The following is a 10,105-nucleotide window of genomic DNA, read 5'->3' as shown; positions in this document are numbered from 1 at the left end:
GTAGAACTGACTGTTAGCAATATGATACAATTATTTAAATCATTCACGCTTCCTCTGATTGAAAGACTGAAGGCAATTAACGGTAAATTGGACGTACTGAGTGAAGCCACCCTAGAGAACACACGTAAGCTGGCCAATCTAGTACCATCGGAGCAAAACAGGGGCACGCGGCTGGAGTGTGGCAAACCCATAGAAACTAAAGCATTGCCCACCACTTGCCCAGCGCCCAAGGTTGTACCTGATAATCTAAGGCCACATTATAAGAGTAAGAGGCTAATGCCCAGTGGTCTAGAGCATAAACCTCTAGAAGGGAAACACATCATCACAAGTACCCAGAACACCGAGAATACCCCACTATCGACATTAAGAGAAAGTAAGGGTGAGGGGGGTAACGATAGCTTAAACCGTATGGATAATCGGGCTTCCTTACCGGTTATTAATTTACCCCCTGAATGCTCACCATTAGTTTTGGTGCTGGGTAATGCACTAAATAAGGAAACAAGGGAGAACTATGGCCAACTAAAAAACAAGGTGGTTCATTGGCTAGCAAAAAATACGACAGAGGGCAGCATGATAGGGCAAAATGTAATAATGTTCCGAAGGGTGGCCTGGCTGGGCAGGACACAGAAAAGCAAAACTGGGGATTGTGTAGTAATCAACTTTGACAACCCAGAACCAGTAGGGAGGATATTAAGGGTGGTTACGTTTAATGCAGGGTCACGGAGCCAAGGAATCGAGATCCTACCATTAGAGTATTTCTACAGGGACTTGAATAGACCAAGACCCAATGGATGGAATATGTGGATACAAAATAGGATACCACATCGACAAACACGGCAGGGTTGGGGATATCACAGAATGAGGCAATCGTATCAAATAAACCAGGGGGGTGAGGGCCCTACTCCAGTGTTTGAAGGATTAAATAGGTTTGCAGTACTCTCTGGTCTTAATGACTGTGACTGACTGGGTGGTGGTAAAATTAAAGCAACTGTTAACTATAAACTCAGTTATGTCCCCCCCCGTCGGGAGGTTGCCTACACAGATTGTACTTGAAGACCAGGCAGATCGGGTGAAAAACACTGCATGGGAACCACCTACAGTGTCCCATCTGGGCCGGCTGATATCTCATACCCCTAAACACAATATAGCAACCGATGATAAACATAGGATCAGGGCAACACCAGGTAATGAAAGGGGTACCGTATTGGTGAGCCTTGAAATTAATGATGGCAAGGCTAAGTACGACGCTGAACGGGGGGGCCTGATGGAGGGGCAGATGTGTAGTCTTACAAATGATAAAATATGTCCAAACCAAAAATCGCCTATACAGCAGGGCGGTCAAGTGAGGGTTGTGTCCTGGAATGTTTGTGGATTAGAGAGTAAAGTGTCTAACAACATCTGGGGGGAGTTTTTACAGAATATTGACATCCTATGTATTCAGGAAACCTGGCTCCTAAATGAAAAACACCTACATGGTTTTAAGACCTTTCACATCCCGGCAGTACGCTCTTTGCATGGTAGGCACAAGGGAGGCATTTGTATTTACATTTCCAACTTGTTGAAGGTTATGAAGATTACCAGTAGAAATTGCTCTTACTATTATCAATTGGTCTGTGTTACTCTAAATCTCAGTGTAGCGTTAGTAATGGTAAATTTCTACAACAATATTAAAAAGGCTGATTATGTAGAAGTACTTAATAATTTACACGTGGAATTAAACAACCTAAATTTATTGAAAAGAAAAGACGCTATACTTATTTGGGTGTGCGACTTCAATATTAATATATGTGATCTTGATACATGTGGATTTCAGGAATACGGCTGGGAAGAAGGGGTGGGCAGCAGTCACTTTACGCACACTGATAGAGGTGAGAAAATTAATAGTATCATGGCCAATCTGGATCTCGGCTTTGCTAACATGATGTGTTCCCCCAAGGTCGATTTTAGCTCCACCTTCTTAGCTAGGGGGTTTCAATCTGTTATTGATTTTATCATTCTACCCAACAGGTTTTCCAATTGGGTGAAAAAATTTGAGATACATACAATTGGCCTGAGCGATCCCCTCCCCCTTAGCGTGTCTATAACCATTCCTGAGTGTAATAATGCTTCCACAATTGAGTTTTTGGTATCGACTCAAGATATTGCAGTGGCACGCCAAAATGGGTTGGCACTAAAATGGAGCATCGTAGACCCCGAGAAAAAATCAACTGAAATTGTGACAAAGGCTTTAACACATATTTTGGTTTGCCTTGATGAGAACTCTACTAAGGATGAAACTTTGGAGGCTTTCTGCCACATTACAACTGTCATTCAGGAAACGTTAACTAGGGCACATACCAGTAAGACTAATAAAAGTAATGCTGGTTTGATTCCAAATGCACTAAGGCGTATACGGCCCTCAAGGTCGCTCTAAGCAACAACCCAAGGGACCTGGACGCAATTAGAACATGCAGAAAGTGATATAACTCTGCAAGATGTCAACGGAAAAAGGAAATTAAAGAGCAAGCTTGGCAGAATCTGCTGAAGGCCTCACAGTCCAGATACCCCAAATCATTTTGGCAGGCAGTAAATGCCCCCTTTTTTACTAAAAAAGACATAGCGAGAATTGAAATAGCCATAGATGAGAAAACATGGATAGATTTCTTCTCTAATGTCTACAAGAATACAGGAGGGACTATACCAAATGAGGTTGTGGTAAATGAATATCCTTTAGCAGACGGTCATTGCCCGATAGCCATGGAGATTTCTCTCGAGGAAGTACAACTTGCAATAAATGCCAGCAGAAACAACAAAGCTCTGGGTCCTGATGGGATCCCTAATGATATATTTAAAATGAATGTTGAACTATGGGCCCCACGGCACACGGGTTCTCGAAGCCTGTTGTGCTAAAGGTTTAATTAAAACATGGTCCGAATCAGTTATAATACCGATATATAAAAAGGGGGATAAGGAGAGTCCAGCTAATTATAGACCTATATCCCTATTAGACTCACTCATGAAAATTGCAGGTAGAGTGGTACTAAACAAAATGCAAATGTGGGCTGAGGAGCATGGTGTATTAAGCCCCGTTCAGTATGGTTTTCGGGAGGGAATGGGTACTGTGGGGCAGGTCCTAAACTTTGTAATGTTGCAGGAGAAATATACCCGGGCCAAGGAAGGCCAACTGTACGCAATTTTTGTCGACCTTTCAGCCGCCTTTGATTGCGTGGAGCATGTCAAGCTGTGGCAAATACTAGAAGAAATTAATGTAGAGCCTGCCATTGTGCTTTTTCTCCGGCAGCTCTACTCCGGGGCAACAGCTAAAGTGAGACACGGGCTGAGGGGGGGAGTGTACAGGGTCTTTCCGCATAGAGAAGGGGGTGAGACAAGGCTGCGTGCTGGCCCCCTTTCTTTTCTCCCTATATACGAACTACTTGGAGGAGGTATTGGGGGCCAGTACTATTGATTCCCCGAGATATGGTAAAAACCAGATTGTCTCCCTTCTCTATGCGGATGACGCGGTATTGATGGCCAGAACCAAGGTGGGTGCCCAAAAGGCTCTTTTAAAGTATGTAGAATTTATGGAAGCTAGGGGCCTTAGAATTAATGCTAAAAAGTCGTTTGTGATGCTCTTTGGTAAAGGTGGTAAAGGTCGTGCCACTTGTAAGCACCTCAAAGTGACAAGACTTAAAATTGAACATACTAAAACCTTTCCCTACCTGGGGGTACTAATCGATGGCTCGGGCTCATGGGGCCCTGAGGTTAAGAACAGGACTCTATCCATCAAACGATCTATTGTGGCACTGATGCACTTTGCGACTAAACTAGGCAAAAGACCCCCTGAAATCATGTTAAACATCTATGTGGCCAAATGTAGAAGCATTGCTTTGTACGGAGCAGGAATCTGGGTGTACCAGGATACATCTTCCCTGCAAATAGCAGAGAACACATTTTTTAGGTACTTGCTGGCTCTTCCCCAGGGCACGTCTGTTTTTAACTGCCACGCAGAACTAGGCATTGGACCATATTTCAGATTTGATCAAACTGCAACCTATCTTGCTCTGGCGGAGAGTATGGGCATCAAAAGCCCTTGGCTAAACCAGGGTATTATTAGGGATGTCATGGGCTTGGACAATGCTAAGCGCATTCGTTGGCTTGAGTATGTCAGGAAAACGCTAATTGACCTGCAAAGGCCAGAGCTATTCAGTAACCCTGAACTGATCCGTGGAGTTCCAAAGAAAGTACTAAAAAGGCTATGCATGGATCATTTTGTCTTGTTACGATGTTCAGAGGAGCTCATAAAAAAAAACAGTAACCCAACATCAACTGGCATTGTCCTGCTATGCAATACAACCTTATCTGACCCACTGTACTATGGGCATTGATCGTTTTATCTTGACCAGGTTTAGGTTTGATTTATTTCACCATCTGGTCACATTTCCAACTAAAAACGATTGGTCGAGAATCCTAGATTTATGTCCATGTGATAATATGTCATCGTAATCTACTTTTCACATGGTGTTATTTTGCAAACTGTATGAGAAGGAACGTAGTAGATGGATCAAGCGATACTTGATATATGGAGCTTGGAGGCAATGCAGGCCTGCGTACCTTAGTTTACAACAGTTTGGAAATGTTACATGTACCATGGTTATGACGGGCTTTTTAAAAACGCAATTCAATGTTTAGCTAATTTCGATATATGACAGATTAATTACATGTTGATTTAGTACTTTTTTATCCTTAAATGTTATTTATAATCTAATGGAATTCATAGATGTGTATATATATATATGTATTGTTGCTTTTATGATTTTATACTATGAAAATCGAATAAAGCTAATCTGAATCTGAATCTGAACAAAGCAAGTCGCCTCAAACCTAACTGTACCCAGTAGACCAATGCCCATAAAATATAAAAAATGGTTTGACAAAACTTGTATAAGTTCACATAACGCACTAATGCAGGAACTCAAGCAAAAACCTAGGGAAGCCATAGGGGCCAAGAATGCAAGGAGGGTATATAAACTTGCTGTGGAAAAGCAGAAAAGGCAACTAAGAGAGATGGCATGGGAGGAGCTCAGGCAGGCCAGTGTTCTGGCAAATAGCACTAAGCTCTGGTATGTTGTAAATAGTCCAATGTTTGATGAATCACCAAACACCGATAAAGATTGTTTGATTCCTGCTGAGAGGTGGGTCCAACACTTTGGGAAAGTGTATAGTGATGTGATTACCGGAGCACCTGCACGGATAGTTGATACTGTCCGTGCTTCACATCCTTTAGTCTTCACAACGGATGAAGTTAGTAAGGCGATTATGACAACGTCAGGGGGGAAAGCCCCGGGCCCTTACGGAGTACCGGCCGACCTTTATAAAGCAGATCCTACGCTATGGGCTAACATTTTAACTCATGTTTTTAACGCAGCCACCCAGTTTGGCTTTCCCCTGTCCTGGGCCAAGGCGGCTATTGTGCCGATCTTTAAGAAGGAAGCAAGAGACGACCCGGCCTGTTATAGGCCTATCTCGCTTCCTAACTCCGCGGCTAAGATCATGGGGAAAGTGGTTCAGTGACTTGATCAAACAAACATAGTCTTTGATCTTCAATATGGCTTCAGGCAAGGGGAAGGCATGTTGGGCCAATGCCTCAACTCTCATTTGGTGATAGGGAAGTATGCAGTCGCTAAGCACAGGGACCTCCATTTGGCCTTTATGGACCTAACTTCGGCTTTTCGACCTTGTAAATAGATCAAAGCTCTGGGCGACCCTTCAAGACATAGAGCTAGATGCAAACCTGATATCTTTTTTGGCGGCCATCCATGAAAATACTACAGTGGCAGTGCGCTGCAATGAAGACGGTAGCCTTACTGATTCTTGGCCTGTCAAGAGGGGTCCGACAGGGGTGCATTTTTTCCCCATTGCTGTTCACACTTTATATTAACCACTTAGGGGACGACCTGTCCTATTGTTGCAAAGATATCCCTGGAGCTGGCTCCAAAATGATTCCCGCACTCCTGTATGCCGACGATGCGGTGTTGGTGGCAAGGACTGCAAGGGGGCTGCATATGCTTTTAAATTGTTTTATAGATTTTATGGAGTCCTTTTTTTTTTTTTAAGATTTCAAAAACCTTTGTTGACTTTTTGCACAGTACATCAATGTAATAATGAAAAGGTCACAATCGAAATACAGGCACCGTTGATGCATGTAGTGCAGTTTCACATACAATTATATATATATATCAACTGAACATACCCCTTCCCCATCATACTACAAAACATATCAAGTGATATTGCAAGCCGTCCAGTCCGTTGAAGTACACTCTAATAGCGTCAGTGAGTAAGTAACGATAGCCATCGCGAGGTACCTACAGATTCCAACATATAGCATCACAAGTTAAAAATCATGCAGCATCCCTCCATTCTCAGTTCTAGTGGTGCTAAGCACAGCATTCGGACCTTGTCGGTGCTAGTCACGAGTCAGAGTGTCTCAGCACTCCGCACCACCGTCTCATGTCTCGTGTAGGACTTCCCGTGTAGGTTGGGGGCAGGCCCCACTCCCGGGTGTATCTTCCCCCTCCTCCCGATCCGCGTCCTGCGCGAGGAGATATGTGGTGAGTCGACCCCAGATGTCTTTCGGACGCGATGTGGTGGGAAGGGTGTCTGCGTAATGGTGCATATAATCTTGCCATGTGGACATAGTATGAATACAGTCCTTAAATTGTGGAGCACGACCTCTCCCCCACCTGCACGCCATTTGTCATTTTGCCAACAGTAATCCCAATGCTAGGAACTTTTTGTGCACTGTTTGGATTTCCTGGGTCAAGCCCAAAAGAGCTATGAGCGGGCATGGCGTTATCTGGTTTCCTATCATGGTCAACAACCCCTGAAACGTCTGTACCCAATAGACCATCACCTGAGGGCAGTCCCACGCCAGGTGTAAAAATCCCGCCCCCTCCCGGCCGCATCGTGTACATGCATCACTATCCCTGAGGCAAAACCTATAAAGCCTAGCTGAAGTATGATATAAGCGGTGCAAGATTTTGAAATGAATGAGGCGTAATCTACTGTTGCCGGTCACTGCTTCTGTGTGTGCACAGCTAAGTTCCCACTGTTCATCTGTCAGGGTGGCATTAAAATCCGCATCCCATTCCTGCCTGGCGTGCACCGGGCAGGGGGACGGTGAATTTTTTGTGTGTTGATAAAGGAGAGAGATGATGTGCTGAGGGTTGTCTGCTTGTAGTAAGGCGTGTAGTGGGATTAGTGTATCAGGTTCTTCTGGGTAGGCAGGGGTGACGGCCTACACACTATGCCGGAGGCGGGTATACATAAACAAGTCCATGGTCGTCGGTTCACAGGTCTCAAAAAATTGTTCCCTGGAGCAGAATCGCCCTCCCACATAGAGAAATCCCCAGGTACTGTATTTAAATGTATCTAGCATTTTCCTGCATATCCCTTCATAAGTAACTTACAAGAGCGGGTTCCTTGAGAGATACACCTTGGGAGAGTACAACATGGGTATCTCCAATTTGCGAGCTATGCGGTGCCACACCAGTATTGTACAATCCACGGTTGGATGGGTCGCGCTCATGCTTCTTCACTGCAGTAAAGAGATAGCACGTCATGGGCGTCGGGGCCATATATCCAACCTCCACCACTAAGTGGGGCATGAAGGGAGGAGGGTGAAACCAATATGAAGCAAAATGGGCTTGGGCACAGTAGTAATACATTTCAAAGTTTGGGACATCACATCCTCCCTTGTGATACCGTAGCATGAAAGTGGTCAGGTTTAGTCGCGCCTGCCTCCCACCCCATGTGAGCCTCGTTAGTTGAGAGTTGAGCGTCTTGAAGAAAAAAGTCCCGGGTGATAAGGTATGTTAATGAAGAGATATAATAGTTTGGGCAGCAAGACCATCTTGATCAAAGAGATTCGTCCCGCCATGGAAAGTGGGAGGCGTATCCACTTTGTAATGGTGTCTGTGATTTTATCCACAGTTGTGCCATAATTCAGCCGCATGAGTGCATCCCTGTCCCTAGTGATGTGTATACCTAGGTATTTTATCTCCTCCACCTCCCAGATCGGGTTATAGTCCAATTGGTGCGATGGAGTGTTGTCTGTAAGGGGAAATACCGCAGATTTAGACGAGTTAATTTGCACCCCGGAAATGGCCCCGAATGTGGTTATCTCGCGAAGTATAGGGTTAAGATTATCTTGTTTTTTTTAACATAAAGCATCATATCATCCACGTATAGGGAGATGAGTAGTTGCCTAGTCGAATAAATTAGTGCTCTATTGTTATGATGTTGCCGAAGTTTGGCAGCTAAAGGCTCGATGGCCAGGGCGAATAGGATGGGAGACAGTGGACATCTCTCCCTCGTGCATCTGGATACAGCGAAAGGGGAGGACTTGGTCCCGTTCAGGAGCACCGAGGCTACCGGACGATTGTACAACAGTTGGATCCATTGAAGGAAGGTAGTAGGCATTCCCATATATCCTAGTGTCCCCAAAAGGTAATCCCATTCCAGGGAGTCAAACGCTTTGGTAGCGTCAAGGAATACAGCAACCGCCAAGCAGTTAGGATCAATATCCTGTAATACCACGGCCTGTGTTCGTACATTATTTTTTTTTGTAAACATATTTTATTGGCATTTGTAAAAACAAAAACAAAATGAGCATCACATTTCAAATTACCCCAGGTCGTGGTAGCGACAGTCTACACAGCATCCATGGGTGCTCATGCCCCTGAGGAAAGAAAGAACCCCCCCCCCACCTCCATGCCCCCCACCCCTGTCAGTGCGCCTATAACTAATATATAAAAACACAGTATCTATGGAAACTCTCCACATATCATGAACTCGCTTCGTGCCAAGTAGTGTACAGGGGACAGCCTCCTGAAATACACTCAACACTCTGACCACTATCCCATCTTCCTTCGAAAGTACCCTTCCTGCCGGGGTGCGAACACCTAAGCTAATTCCTCCTCCCCCTCACTCGAACTATCTGCTGGACGCTGGAGCGCTGTCACCAATACCTCCCACGCCCTAGCCACTTCTAGGGATTTATCATTATTTAATCGCCTGGCCTGCTGCAGTCGGAGTGTGCCCTCAGCTCGTGCCCATCACAATAGAGTCGCCTTCCATCTTGAATAACTAGGGCCTAGGTTCGATTTCCAGTGCATGGTGAGTTCCCTCTTGGCCAAAATCAAGCCTAGGTCATAGAATTTGCTAGTAACTTTCGTTCGGGGGGTATGTGGGAACCAGAGTAGCAAACAGGTCCCCATGTCCGCCTCTATCTGCCGGCCCGTGACAGCATTCAGACAAGCCACCACTTCCTTCCAATAATCTTTCAAGCCCGCGCATGACCAGAACATATGGGAGAAATTGGCTCCATCAGCCCTACATCTCGGGCAGTGCAATGTAGCGCCACCAAAATATTGCGAAATCTTAACAGGCGTTAAATACGTCCGATTTAGAGTAAAAACTGGACTAGTTGAAATCTGGCGTTCCGAGTACCCTTCCAGGCGCGCCGAACCAACTGGGGCCATGTCGTCTCAGGGATGGGTTTTCCGATATCAAATTCCCATTTACCTCGCAGACCATCCAAGGATAACAAGGTTTCCGTCGATAGTCTCCTATAGAGGCAGGTAACGGCCTTTAGGGTGCCAGCCGCCATAACCACATACTGGCAAACCCAGAGAGGTCGGCGGCTCAGAGAGCCCCATATTCCATTGTTTCTGAGTACTAGCCACTAAAGCGGCATGCAGCAAATAATCCCCCCTTGGAAGGCCATAAGCGTTCTGCAACTCTTGGAAAGTCAACAGAGCCCCATCTCCATACAGATCTCCAATCATGTGCAGCCCGAAATCTTCCCAAACCGCCAAAGCCGACCAGTTACCGCCGTGCGGAAGAGCCGTACACATACCTAAAGGAATTTCGGGGGCATACGGACAACTGGCACCCGATCGTTTGTGACTTCGAAGCCAGCAGAGACGAAGAGTGCGTTCCTCAAGAGTGAGTTGATCTAAGTCAATCTTCTGGCCTAGTATTATAAAAGAGATGATGTGTCTGGGAATCAGTTTGCCCTGTGGTCCCTCCGGTCCCCTAAACTCCCGAGCCACTGCTTGAGTAAGCC

Source organism: Lissotriton helveticus, chromosome 6, assembly GCF_964261635.1.
Source record: "Lissotriton helveticus chromosome 6, aLisHel1.1, whole genome shotgun sequence".
Taxonomy (NCBI): Eukaryota; Metazoa; Chordata; class Amphibia; order Caudata; family Salamandridae; genus Lissotriton; species Lissotriton helveticus.
The sequence above is the reverse complement of the archived record's forward strand: the minus strand, read 5'-3'. Positions refer to the sequence as shown.